Below are 14,506 nucleotides of genomic sequence, written 5' to 3'. Positions count from 1 at the left end.
GTTGTGTTTCAACACTGATTAGTTGACCGCAGTCAAGTTAGACTTCATATACAACATCTGTTATCCGGTGGTGTCTTTTCAAAATAAAACCCCAATTATCACTTTTCAATTGTCTAGCTCTAAATGTTTGTCTTTGGGAAAAATGTAACGGAAAACCTGACGGGAAATAGACAATGATTGTTAGATTTGATGAGCTTTTAATATGCTAGTTCCTCCCATTAAAGCATAATTAGTTTGTATAGTCTTTTTCTGTTTTTGTAAAGCACAATGTAAAGCCTGCCATAAAGTACACCAATTGTGTCTGTTAAAAATTAATTTTGGATCATCCCGAGTTGCTGATCATGCAGGCACTATTGTTAACAACAATACACAAAGTCAAAAACATTCAAGAAAATGCATGCGCTCTATGTTTCTAACTTCTTTTTTTTTTTTTTAAACCAGTCGAGGTACAAAATATTGAAAAGCATTTCAATAAGAATACTTTATAAAGAATAAGATGACGAAATTATAGTAAAAATGTTGAAACCCATTTATTAATTAATTGAACTTGCACAGCACAGTTTATTTATATTTCATTCAATTAGATGTAGCCTAGTGGGAAAAATGATGTTGCCACTACAGCCACTAGAGGGCGCTATACTCCAGAGAAAGCTGGGACGTAAAGAGCGAAACAGGAAGTGAAGTCTTTCTTTTCGAGTGGCTAACCTGTGGAGCGTTAGTTGTTTGCCGTGTAAGTAAATATGTTCTCAATGTTATTTCTGTACAAAATGATCACAAGATGTACATTAATATGTGTGTATAGAAGTCAGGAAATGTATTGTTTGATGTGCTGAGCGTTCAGGAGAGAGTGGCACCAAATGTGCACCAAATGTGCATTTGAGCTAGCACAAAGATAAGAGGTTGTGAGTATATTGATATATATTCAAATATATTCTCTTTGTTAATGGACCAAATGTTTCATGTTCTTAATTTCAGAGTTAACTGTGTGGCATTGTTTGTTTCTTTTCTTTTTGTACGAACAGAAGAGTTACCGCTACAGTTATTTATGCATTGACAGTGTGCACTAGATTGATGCACTGAGCGATAGTCTCAAGGCACCAACACTATTTTTAGGCCTCTGCTCGACAATTGCATACCCATACTAAAGAGAGTGTATTTCTGCAGCTACAAGGTCTATTTTAATAATTTTTGATTGTTATAGTAAATATTACTTGAAATAATGCCAAAACATTTCAATGGCATAGCCACAGTCATAGCACAACCGGTTTTACAGTCTCTAAAACTGATTTGATTTGATAGCAAAGGCATGCTAAATTATTTTTGGAAGCATTTGGTTGCATTGCTGTATTCAAATTTTATATAGCATATAACTAAATATTAACTATATATTCACTTTTCTTATCACTAAGAGTGTTCAATAATCCTAATAAAGCAGTTTGACACCATTTGGAATCATTTTGACCAGTTATGAAGGTCATATCTGTCAATCATAAAAATATATGAATCATAATTTGTGTCTGTGTGACTGTAAAATGGGCTGTGCCTGCTCGATTTTCACAAAAAACACGTTTTTCGATGTGGAATGCGGGGGTGTTTGACAATCTCCTTGTCTGTTTACTGACTAAAAATCGGAAAATGCTGGATGAATGCTGGGCCTGCCATTTCCTCATTCAGTCAGCCAGCGCATTGATATCACTCACAGACACATCACAACATGGGGCACACAGCTGCGCCAAAATCCGCTGGAATAGAGCCGTTTTTCGTCCATAAAATCATAAAAACGTAAGTTTTTTTTTCCCCAATATTTTTTGTCGTGACCTGTGGCTGATATTGGCATGTATCCCCATAACGTTTGAACGGTTTGAAAGAGAGTCATTTCGAAAACGATACGCGAAGCCAAAATCCGCCAAAATCACTCCGTGCTTTCTCATCAGAGACCAAAACAAAGAGTATAGTACTGCAGTTTTTTGCCCAGAAAAACGTGGTTTTGTGGTAAAACTTGGAGCATTCTTCTAGATATGATCTTAAATTAGTGTCTACAGTGTAACTTTAAATGTACAGGGAAATCTTTGTTAAATCTATCACCAGTTTAACATCCCCAATTTCTATAATACTACTCTCTCTTTTAAGAGTAGTCGATAAATATCCCTAAAAATAGTTTTGTGTCCGGTGTCGTATAATATTTCACCTGCCTACATTGATTTTTCATCTTGTTATTTATCTCGTAGTTGGTCGCTGAATGGCAAACTTTAAACCATGACTTTATTTTGGCGGTAAGATAACATAACATCCGTTTTTCTCTTGGTATGCTGTGTCGAGCTTGATGAGGACTTTCGTCTCGGTGCTTCCTTGTTGAAAATGCTGCACAGGAGCTCCATCTCGAGGCAGCAGGCTGACCTGGAATCTGTGCGGAATCAGATCCGTCAATGAAAAGCACGTGACGCCTCTAGAACCCGACAGACACACACGCACTGCTATTTGTGTTTGTATTGATGTGATCCACGTGATACAGTTAAGATTATCTAATTCAATAGGTAACTCTAGTTCTGTTTGTTTTCCTGCAGAAATTATCGTGAAATAATCTTCAGACGGTAAATTCAAACTATAGAGTGGTCTCGTGTGATGTCACAGTTTAGCTGTCGGCCATGTTGGAGTACACACAAAGCCACTGGCATGCACTGAGTCGCATAACCTATCGGTGGTGAACTTTTGTGCTGTCTTTGGTTGTGGCAGCAGAGCTGATAGAGACAAGAAATCATTCTTTGGTTTGCCAGCGGTCATTACACATCAAGGAAATGACACGAAGGAGCTATCCAAGCGACGTCGCGAGAAATGGCTGTCACGCATCTCTCGAGATATAAAGGAATGGAATTTGGCGTACACTAGAGTATGTGCGGATCACTTTATAAGTGGTCAGTGATTTTATTTACTAATTCGTTTGTGAACAGTATTTAATAAAGGAAATATAAATTAAACTTGGACATGAGAAGGTTACCGAAGCTTCATCGGCCCGTGACAGCAGTCGGTACCAGAGACGTGTCGAGCGTGTACAACAGGCGAAACACAGAGATGCAGCCTCAGCATTGCTTGATATGAGTTTAACGTCAGATCATATATATATATATGTGTGCGTGGGGGGGGGGGATGAAGTTAGGGGTTAGTTTAAAGTTAATTCCTACACACACGCACACAATGACGTGCACGTACAATGTAAACAAACACACGTGTCTGTTTGCACTGAGTAAACATTGAATATTGCTAAATATCGGACCAGATCTGTATATATTTACTCTTCCAATGACGAGATGAGAATTGTCGACGACCGTTGCTTTGACGTCTCGGACCCATCCACTGACAAACTGATTATAAGCGTCGAGCCCTTTGTAGCACTCCAGCTCGTCTTTTGTGTAAGGACTGGGGGTGTTCACGAGATACGTGTAGATGTTGGCGTAGTTTACCGATGGAAGATAAGGAGGCTCGGCACTGAAACGATCTGCACTCATCGTATAGGGATCCAAGTTACCAATAACCTTCAATTTGGCCAGGTAGCGAACCTTTGATGCACTATCCAGTGATTCAAAGTATGGTATTTTCGCCGCACTTCCTTGTTTACTCGCCGCCATGTAGGATCTGTATGTGCTCCAACATGGCCGACCGACCTCGTAACTAAGGAGATCGTGACGTCGGTGAGACCACTCCATAATGTTTGTACCCAGAAAGCATTGCAATATCAAACATCAAAGCGCTCTCTCTGATCCTCTGGTCTCTCCTTTTCTGCAGCAGCTTCATTGATTGTGAGTTTCTTTTTAGCTTTAGCTTTGTTTGAGATTTAATATTCATTTACTGGAGGTCCACATCGTCTCGACAAATTGGACTTAAGAAGCACTATAAGACAAACTGTCTGGAGTTAACTCCAGACAGTGACAGTTGACAGTTAACTCCAGATCAGAATGACATGGACAATGAAGTAGATGGTGGAGAGAAGTCCATACTACACTCTCATTGGAACACAGCTTTGAGTCTGTTTTAGAGTGGCTCACGGGTAACCAATAAATGAATTGTAGGACAGCTACAGAAAGATCTTGAAAACAAAACAAATAGTGTAGGGGACGACCGAATTCACGGGGCCCCTTTAAGGAAAGGGGCGTAACCCTGGTGACAGAGGGGGTTAAAGGGTGGCAGGAAGTGAATGTTTTATGTTTTGTATGGATGGAAATAAACGGCCACAAGGTGCAGCCAAAGGGAATACTCGCCTCCTTGTTTGTGTCCACGCACCTACATTGGTGACCCTGACGCTCCTGGACGTTTCCAGAAGAAAGAATGACGACGTATGCAGTTTTGCTGAAACTGCTGGAGTTTTGGGAGACACAAGCGGCGGTGTGGTTCGCTCAAACTCAGGCACAGTTTGCCCTCAGAGACATTACAGCGGATGCGACAAGATATTATTATGTCGTGGCGGCTCTCGGAAGTTCGACAGCAGGCAGAGTGGTGAGCATTCTGGAAAATCCTCCAGAGAGGGATAAGTACAATACCCTGAAAGACCGGCTGTTGAACATTTTCGGGCTTTCGGACTCTGAGCGGGCTCGCCGGTTGCTTGCTCTGAATGGCCTCGGCGACAGCAAGCCGTCGGAGCTAATGGACAAAATGTTAGCGCTGCTAGGTAAACACGAGCCAGAGTTCCTGTTTACATAACTTTTTCTGCAGCAGCTCCCGCTGCAGGTGCGGGCCGCTTGGGCCAACACCAAGATTACCGATTGTCGGGAGTTGGCCGAGGAGTCCGATAAGTTCTTTCTGGCGGGCCAACAAAGCTACACGGCCGCGTTGAGGCCGGCTCAAGCCACGGCGTGGCCGGGGGAAACAACGATCGTCGCCGCAGCAGCAGCAGCAGCGAGACAACGGCGGGGAGCTACCGGTCTGTGCTATTACCACGCAAGGTTTGGGCCACGGGCTACAAAGTGCCGTTCACCATGCAGTTTCGGCAGAACATTGAACCTCTTTGGGCCTTCAACACTTTAAATGAAACCATGTGAGACGTTTAAAGGGGAAATGTTGAGCTGGTAGAACAAAAAACTCAAACACATGTGAAACCTGTGACGTGGCCCCAGGGGACACCGATTCCTTATTGTATGCGGTACGCTTATCATGTGTTTTTCATGTAAAATCTAAATTTGAAAATATACTGGACTATATGATCTATAAGGTCTTAGTGGTCGATTCTGTGAGAGCTTCTAGATATTTTTTAGACATTGGCTAAATCTTCAAACTGACCAGCCACACGTGAACTAACTTCTCCATCCTCTTGTTGTTTACAAGGCGAAGAAGGAACGTCCATGCTCAGCTCATGACACCTTCACTTTAACCTGAGTTTTGGAATGTACACATTCGGATGGAGACCTCGAAGGCAACACACTTATATATTGGGTCAGACAGTACCAGGAAGCTAATGGATAGTCAACAGTTGAGGATGTCGTGTGTAATGTCCTTTGGCAAACACACTGAAGCAGTTTCATTGAGGGAAACTTTTAAAAGTACAATTTCAAAAAGAAAGCCTCGAGAATTCCAAAATGTTCCCATTCCAGAAGTGGTTAGAACATGTCAGAAGAGCCTAATCAGGTTCACCTTGCACACCTACTGTTCAGTGGATCCCCACGAATCCCCATTCACCCTATAATCTGATCGAATCCAGCAGTGAGGAAGTGGTGCTGTGAAACAGACCAGCGGCTACTTCCTGTCCACCGAGAGTCCTGAATTGTGTTCTGACCATCATCATTAGTGGTCCGTTAGAGACCGCTCATTGTAGCATTTCAACGAGGAACTGTCTACACATATATCTGCCTCAGCACCATCACCATGACGATGAGATACGTATAGAAGAGTAGACGTCAGTCACAGCATGGACTCTCCTTCATCTGCTGCCCTCTAGAGACAGGACACTGGCAGACATCCACAGATACTCAGGTCCATGTTTCCTAATCTGAAAAGCTGAGCCCACTTCCTCCCATATGAAAACATGTTGAGTTAGAACTGTCTACGCTGTGAGGAGAGACAGACACTTCTACAGATGCAGAGAATTCTACACACATCATGCAAAGCAAGCAACTGCTCCAGGGCCCCACGGCATCATGGGTCCTGAAGGCTTTTATTAATCAATTGCCAATTAGCTTAGTAATCTGCATACATATGCATTATAAACCATATTATCTATATGTCAAATTCTAGATCAGGGGTCTTCAACGTTTTTCAGGCCAAGGACCCCCAAACTGACAGAGAGCTGGAGCAGAGACCCACGACTATATATATTGTATACCATTGTGTTTTATATTAAATGGGCCTAGTGCCATGTATAAACATACCTCTTTATTGTGCATTCAGTACTAAGCTATTCAAATAATACACAGGTTCATATATTCATGTTTTCATTTTAAACAGGTACAGTGAGTAGGGAGGCCGTGCCACTGCCATTCATAAACACACCATGTCAACTGATACCAATGCCAATATCAACATTGTCTGTCAATTGCATGATAATCATGCACACAAGCTATTCAAATTGATGTTTTCATTTTAAATGTGGAAACGAAAAATGAGTGATGGCCTATTAGTACCACTGCCATGCATAAAGATACCTGTTATCTTTCATACAATACTGAACTATTAAAATAATGGACACATTCATGTTTAGAGAATTATTATTATTATTTTATTTTTTATTTTTTTCTAATCAACCAAAAATTCCGCGGGCCCCCTGTTGAAGACCTCTGTTCTAGATGATGCATATTCCTAAATTCATTGATGTTTAGCTTAATTAGCACAAACTGAGCCAATATGGGGCCCACAGCTCCTTTTTGTCCCAGGGCCCTTGTAGTGGGTCCATTCCTGTGGCGCTAACCTTTTCTTATTTCTGTATCTCTATACTGAGCAGGAGAATACTGTCTACGTTTATTTGCATTTCAGTTACATTTAAAGTATTCTCAGAATTTATTTTACAAAAGGGGTTAAAGATGGAAATCTTTTGGGTTTACTTTATTTGTGTGTAGAATAAGCTAAATGGCACTGATATGAGGTGGTGAAGTGATCTGTGGTTCATTGTAAAGAAAAGCAACTGTTGAGGATCACGAGTCTAAAGCATCATTTCAATGATCAGTTCCATTTAAATATCACCAGGCCAAGTAGAGACAAACGTGTTCTGCACACTGACACAATATGCCAAAATATGACCCTGAATAGATTAAATATGGATCCATAATGTCAGGCAGTGATGGCTGAGGGGAGGCAGAATATTTATTTTGGTCATTACAGCTGACATGGGCAGAACACCTATCTACACTCTTTTTGCCATCTTTAATGATTTTTCTTTGTCATTAATTTGGGAAGGTGGTGAAGGATTTATCAAGAAATCAGCTGGACTGCTTTTTGGTACACAACAGCAGGAGGGCGCTGTTGGTCCAGTTCAGGTGAACTCAACTCCAGCTCTGGAGTTCAGACCATGGCAGATGAATAAAGGAGAGAGCTGCTGGTGGAAGAAAATAAAAACACAATATGTCTACCATCTTGAGTAAAAACAGAAATCATGGTTTCAGTCCTACCACTGATGTGAGGTCATCAAGAGTCAGACAATGTGTGTAGGCTGCATCCTTCAGAAGAAGAAGTGCTACACGGAGCATGTGTAGGAGGCTTTGGAATAGACCACGCCTTAGTGACTTAAAGGACCAAACATTCTCAACCTTATTGTTGGAAATTGTAGTTCAGCAAACAAGGCATTGCTAAATGCTTTCTATACTTTATTTATATGTTATAATTATAAGCAGCAATGCAAAATCTACATGTAGTTAATGGGCTAAAACATGCATAACCACTGCAGGAAAATATATCAATAAGATGAATGAAACATGAATTTAGAAAATCTAATTTTAGAATAAAAATGGGTTCACTACAAAAAGTAATCTCATTCATCACTTAGATTTGAACAAAGTCCCATTTGTCTGTTTTGAGACACTCACTTGGTTTTCACTGCAAACTGTTTGAAACATTCGTACTGCAGTGACTTTGTCATTTTCTTACTGTGAGACTCGGTTCAGATAAAAAACTTGATAAAATCATGATTTTTAGCATTGTAGAAGAACTTTAAATGTGTGTCACTTTAAAATGCAACAGTCAGCAACATAATGTTGTGGGTTGTACATAGATAGCCCAACCCCTTCAGTCCTGGTGGACCGAGCTTGGAAACATAATCATTCTTTAAAGTTTTTTGTAAGAAATGACACAGGTAAAGTACATAAAAGAACAACATCATATGCAGGACGAGGATAAACTTTCCTCTTTCAGCCCTCCCTCAGTTCGCAGGTGCTCTCATATTCCTCTGTGTCATTAAATACACTGTGGAGTCAGATCTGTACTGTAACATACAGTACAGCAGTACATTTTTCCTCACTTAGTCTTGGCGTGAGCTGCAGACAGCATCTGGTGGAGGGAAGGTGGATGTGAAGACCCAGAGGGAGCTTTTACTGCTGCAGTGAAACTCCTCTCACACATTATATAACACGCAGCTCCAGTTCGACACATATGGGTATTTGAAAGTCAATAACGACAGCAATATTGGGGCATACAATACAATGCTATGCTATATATGCTATATATATATATATAGCATATAAGGCAGAGGAATCAATCAAGACAGTTAACATTAACAGCAGCAAAACAAATGTTAGTAAACACGTTTATTAACTTGCATTAACACATACTTTTTTTTTGAATTTACAGCAGAATATACACAAATTTACACAGCAATCCTTTAAATGGATGTCTTATTTCAATTTAAATTAATAAAAGAAAAAGGTGACAGTCACAACTGTCATCTCTGTGACAGCAACATGAACACATGAGAAGGATCTACTGGTTGTCTTATTAGTAAAGGCTTTATACAGGATGAGAGCTCATGTAACTGTAACCTGAAGTACAAGATGATCAAATGGAGATATGGCAAATGGACTAATGTCTTCATTCCAAGCCATGGTTGTTGAATGTTTGTCCATCGTTCTCCCCTCAGCTCCTGGCTTCCTGTAACAAAACAAGAAGAGAATTAGCAAAATAATCAAATTCAGTGTATTCGTGTAATTAATCCGTGAATGACGCAGCGTCCCGTCATGCATGGATTCATGTATCTGCACCGTAGCTGACAGCACAGACCCAGGTATAAAATGAACGGCCCACCACTGGGTTCTGTGAACTGAGGCGAAGAGGTTTTGGTGAATTTGTGGTGAATAAACAAAGGAATAAAAGGTTTAACACATGAATAAAGCAATAAAGCAAGCCCAGTAAACCAACAGCATTGATGATGGTCTCTCACATGCTCATATTTACTCACTTGTGTGGTGTCTGATAATAATGTTGAGCTAATATAATCAAACAGTAGAAGAGTAAATACTGTAGAATCAATCAAATTGCATCACACACACTTTCCACATTCCTCCAGGAGGAAATAAATGGAAAGGTGATCCTGAGGCTGGAGTCAGAGTCCAGTATTGTCCAACCTTCCGTTGCTTCTGATTCTCCTCACACACCCTGGCATGTGACAGGTGGAGAGGTTTAAAGTCCTGCAGCCGAAATACATCCAGTTGTTTTTCTCCATTACTGGCAGTGAAGAATAAGGAGGAGGTTTGGAGGACCTGCCAGCACAGCGAACAGCTGAGAGGTCTGCGTGATGCCATATAGGAAGAATCAGGAAGAGGACCTCCCTGCACTCACAGTGAGGATCTTTGGAGGGCTGCCATGTCATTCCCCTCCTTCTTTTCCTCTTACTTAATTTTCACTGTTTTCCTTCTATTTTCTTCTTCTGCCTTTTTTGAGATTCCCCAAATCATCCTTTTCTCAGTCTGATCTGAAATTACGATTATTTTGTTGTTGAAACTTGTTCATTACAACTTGGCCATCCTTTCTATCAGTGATAATACATTCTACTCCTTAGTGAGTGCTGTAGTTATGCTAATAAGTAGTATTTCAGGCTACATACCTCTCAGTATCTGCTGAGACGTGGGAACATGGTGACGTCGCTGAGCAGTCAGACTATCACACAGGTGATGAGTTAGGGGTGGGAATCTTTGGGAATCAGTTATCGATACAAAATCAATTCTCAATCCAATAAATTCTGTAGAAATAGAAGTTTCAGGCTCTCACTCCGGTTCACTGGGAGTCAACCCATTCACTCCTGTGCTTAGTCCACTGAAATGCAAAATTAAACACAACTCAGTGAAGCTAAACGATCTTGATCCACTTCACTGTGGTGTTTGAAAGATTATATATTTTTAAACTGCATTAACTTTATGTTAGTCTTCTGCCTGTATGACAAATGCAATGTGTGATAGCACACAAATGAAATGTATTAAACTTTCACCACTGGCTAACCACAACACAGTTAGAAGTAACATCAATCCGATGGCGGATGCTGGCAAAACTCTTGGCTGCCGCTCCGTACTGGATTGTTAAGTTTTGCTGTTTAAATGGATCTCAACGCTAAAAACCTGGCCGATAAAGTTGAGCTGCTTGCTTGCGACTAGCTACTGCCGTCTACCATCCAATCTACCCAAACATCTTCACTGGATTAACCACACCAGATCAACCTACCGTATCCTTCCGCCAAAGCTACCTCCGTGCTAGCCCCGGGACTCCCGGGTCTGGTCCACAGCGCTACATGGTTGTCCTGCTACTGGAGCTGTCGGTCTTCCCTGCCTGCTACATCGCTTGCCAACACGAGCGGCCAGCATGAGCACATCTGTTCATCCTGTCCGGATCTTTCCGTCCCGGCGCGGTTAGCAGGCTCGGGTTGGTTTTCTCCGCTAGCCACAGCCGCAACCGACCACCATTTTCCGGGCAGGATCGTCCGGCAAATAGGCTGGTAGCCCCTCCAGCCCACCACTCCTTCCTCACCGGACTGTTGGCGTCTTGCTGCTGTTATGCTTTGGATCATCCCGTTGATACTCCTGGGTCGCACATCGCTTCTCCCCTCACGGACAGCCGGCTCTTGGTCACCAGCTAATGCTAGCTTACCGCTAGCGCTCTCCAACCAGACCATGCCGCCGCTGTACTCCACGTCAGATCTTCACAACTTCAACAACCACCTGCGTCCGGACTGCATGGACATTCTCAAAGAACATGGAATACTTCGCCGAGGCCATCCTTCACACAGAGGTTCTGGTCGCATGTTCACTTACAACTTCACATCCTCAAACTCCATCCCATCCCTATGGTCCTGTCGCACCCGAACTTCCTCGTTACGTCACCACAACAAACATGTGAATCTGTCCAATCTCCGTTCCCTTCCTCAGTCCTCACAGCCTATCACAAAGCAACGTCACCTGAAACTGGCTTTGCTCAACACTCGCTCACTCAACAATAAAAGCCTCATTCTGAATGAGTTCATAACGGACAGTAACCTTGATTTCCTCTGCCTCACTGAAACATGGCATAAACCCCTGGATTACTTCTCACTAAACCAGACCACTCCCACAGGATTCACATACATTGACAAACCTCGTCCTGAGGGGCGGGGAGGTGGTGTTGCTGCTGTTTACAGGAAGGACATTAAAACAACCACCATTCCCATTCCTGCCGTTCATTCTTTTGAACACCTTGCCTTCAAGCTCTCTGGTCCCACTCCTTTGGTTACTGCTGTAATCTACCGTCCACCCAAGCCAAATCCCTCCTTTCTCTCTGACTTTTCAGATGTTCTGACTCAGCTATGTGCCATCTCACCTTCCGTTCTCCTCCTAGGAGATTTTAACATCCACATTGATAACGCTGACTGTAAATCTACGACAGAATTCCTGGAACTACTACAATGCTTCAACTTCACACAACATATCAACTTCCCCACCAACAGCCGAGGTCATATCCTGGATCTGGTCTGCTCCACCGGTCTCACAATACCGCAACTCTCCAGCCCCAACCTCAACATCTCTGACCACCTGGCTATCACCATGGACATTGACATCCCTATCCCCATCCCAAAAGCAAAGCGCAACATATCCTTCAGAAATCTCAAATCTATCTCCCCCACAACTCTTTCAGCCTCTCTTGCCAGTACCATGTCTGCCTCCCCTGCCCCGCTGTCTGATAATAATCTCCTCCTGTCTGGATCAGCTGGCTCCCATCAAAACCAAAACTGTCTCATTCACACACTCAGCCCCCTGCGTACACTCCCGAACTCCACCAGATGAAATCTCGAAAGCGCCAGCTTGAAAGACTCTGCAAGAAAAGCGGTTTAACAGTCCATCTCCAAGCCCTCTCCGACTACCTTCAACAGTACAAAGATGCTCTCATCTCAGCCCGGTCCACCTATTACTCACACCTCATACACGCTGGCTCTTCTAACCCAAATGCTCTGTTCTCTACAATAAACAAGCTTCTCAAACCCAAGGACAACACCTCCACATCCTTCACAGTGAACAAATGCAGCTCTTTTCTTTCATTTTTCCAAACAAAAATTGACACCATCTACAGCAACCTGAACACCTCCCCCACCTTTTCCATCTCTCCACCTGCCCCCCCCCCCTCAGCCCCTTTCACAGTTCTCCCTTGTGTCCCCGTTGGAGCTGCCTAAATTCACAACTGGAATGAGAAGCTCCACCTGCATCCTGGATCCCATCTAATCTGGTCAAGGACTGTCTCCCAGCCATCTCACCACTCATCACAGTCATCATCAACTCCTCCCTCAGCTCCGGTTCAGTCCCCGACACACTTAAACTGGCTGCTGTCACCCCCATCCTCAAAAAAGCTGGACTTGACCCTGACACCATGAGCAATTTCCGTCCCATTTCCAATCTTCCCTTTCTGTCAAAAATACTGGAACGCATTGTCGCCACACAACTCAAAGCCCACCTCATCTCCAACGATCTGTTCGAGCCATTTCAATCTGGTTTCCGCTCACAGCACAGCACTGAAACAGCCCTCCTTAAAGTCACCAACGACCTCCTCCTCTCCTCAGACGCTGGTCATCTCAATATTCTCATCCTCCTCGACCTCACCGCAGCTTTTGACACCATCAACCACAACATCCTTCTCTCCCGCCTCGAATCCTCCCTCAACATCACCGGAACTGCGCTCTCCTGGATTAAATCATATCTCACAAACAGACAACAGTTCATCAGTATCAACAACTGCACCTCCTCCACTGCTCCTCTGTCTCAAGGTGTCCCCCAGGGTTCGGTGCTTGGTCCTCTTCTGTTTATCCTCTACTTGCTCCCTCTTGGTAACATCATACGTCAACATGGACTTCACTTTCACTGTTACGCCGATGATGTCCAACTCTACATCTCCACAAAAGCCATCACCACTGCTACTCACTCCACTCTCACCAACTGCCTCACTGACATTAAATCATGGATGCAAACCAACTTCCTCAAACTGAACTGTGATAAATCTGACATGATCATCATCGGTCCCAAATCCCTCACTAAAACCTGTCACAACTTCTGCCTCACCATCGACAACTCCACTCTGTCTCCCTCCCCACACATCCGCAACCTCGGAGTCATGTTTGACAGCAACCTCTCCTTTGAACACCACATCAACCAAATCACCAGAACTGCCTTTTTCCACTTAAAAAACATCGCCCGTCTCCGTCCATCACTCTCATCTGCTGCTGAAACTCTGATCCACGCCTTCATCACCTCCAGAATTGACTATTGCAACAGCATTCTTTACGGCACATCATCCAAAATCCTAAATAAACTCCAGTACATCCAGAACTCTGCTGCTCGCCTGCTCACCCACACCCGCTCCCGTGACCACATCACCCCTGTTCTCCAGAACCTCCACTGGTCCCGTCCCACAACGGATCCAATACAAAATCCTTCTTCTCACTCACAAAGCCCTCCACAATCAGGCCCCCTCCTACCTCACCGACCTGCTTCACCACCACACTCCATCCCGCCGGCTCCGCTCCTCTGATGCCAACCTCCTGTCCCTTCCGCTCAGGACCAAGCACCGGACATGGGGCGACAGAGCCTTCTCCATATCTGCCCCCTCCCTCTGGAACTCTCTCCCCAAAAACATCCGAGATTGCACTGACCTTTCCACATTCAAATCACAAATCAAAACTCACCTGTTCAAAACTGCTTTTAATGTGTTACTATTATTGTGTACTTTGTTTTTAGTGTATTGTTTTTATATATGATGATTTTAATGTAAAGTGTCTTTGAGTGTCATGAAAAGCGCTATATAAATAAAATGTATTATTCTTATTATTAGCATATTCATAGATTCTAGAACTTTCAATGAGAACAAGAGTTCATTGCACTTTTCTGTAGAAAAAGGAAACTTAGACACAAGTCTTTTTGTGTTTTAAAAGTTGTCTAGAGGGATCTGTAATGCTTCTTTCTGTGTTATATTTCCCCCACGTTTTCCACTGCTTTGTTCTAAAACCTGTTTTGCCCTGTGAAGCTCTTCATAAGAGATTGCAGATAACCACTGTATAAATAAACCTGATTGGAACAGCTACAGAAGTGCATGT

Source organism: Melanostigma gelatinosum, assembly GCF_949748355.1.
Source record: "Melanostigma gelatinosum genome assembly, chromosome: 23".
NCBI classification, from domain to species: Eukaryota; Metazoa; Chordata; class Actinopteri; order Perciformes; family Zoarcidae; genus Melanostigma; species Melanostigma gelatinosum.
The sequence above is the reverse complement of the archived record's forward strand: the minus strand, read 5'-3'. Positions refer to the sequence as shown.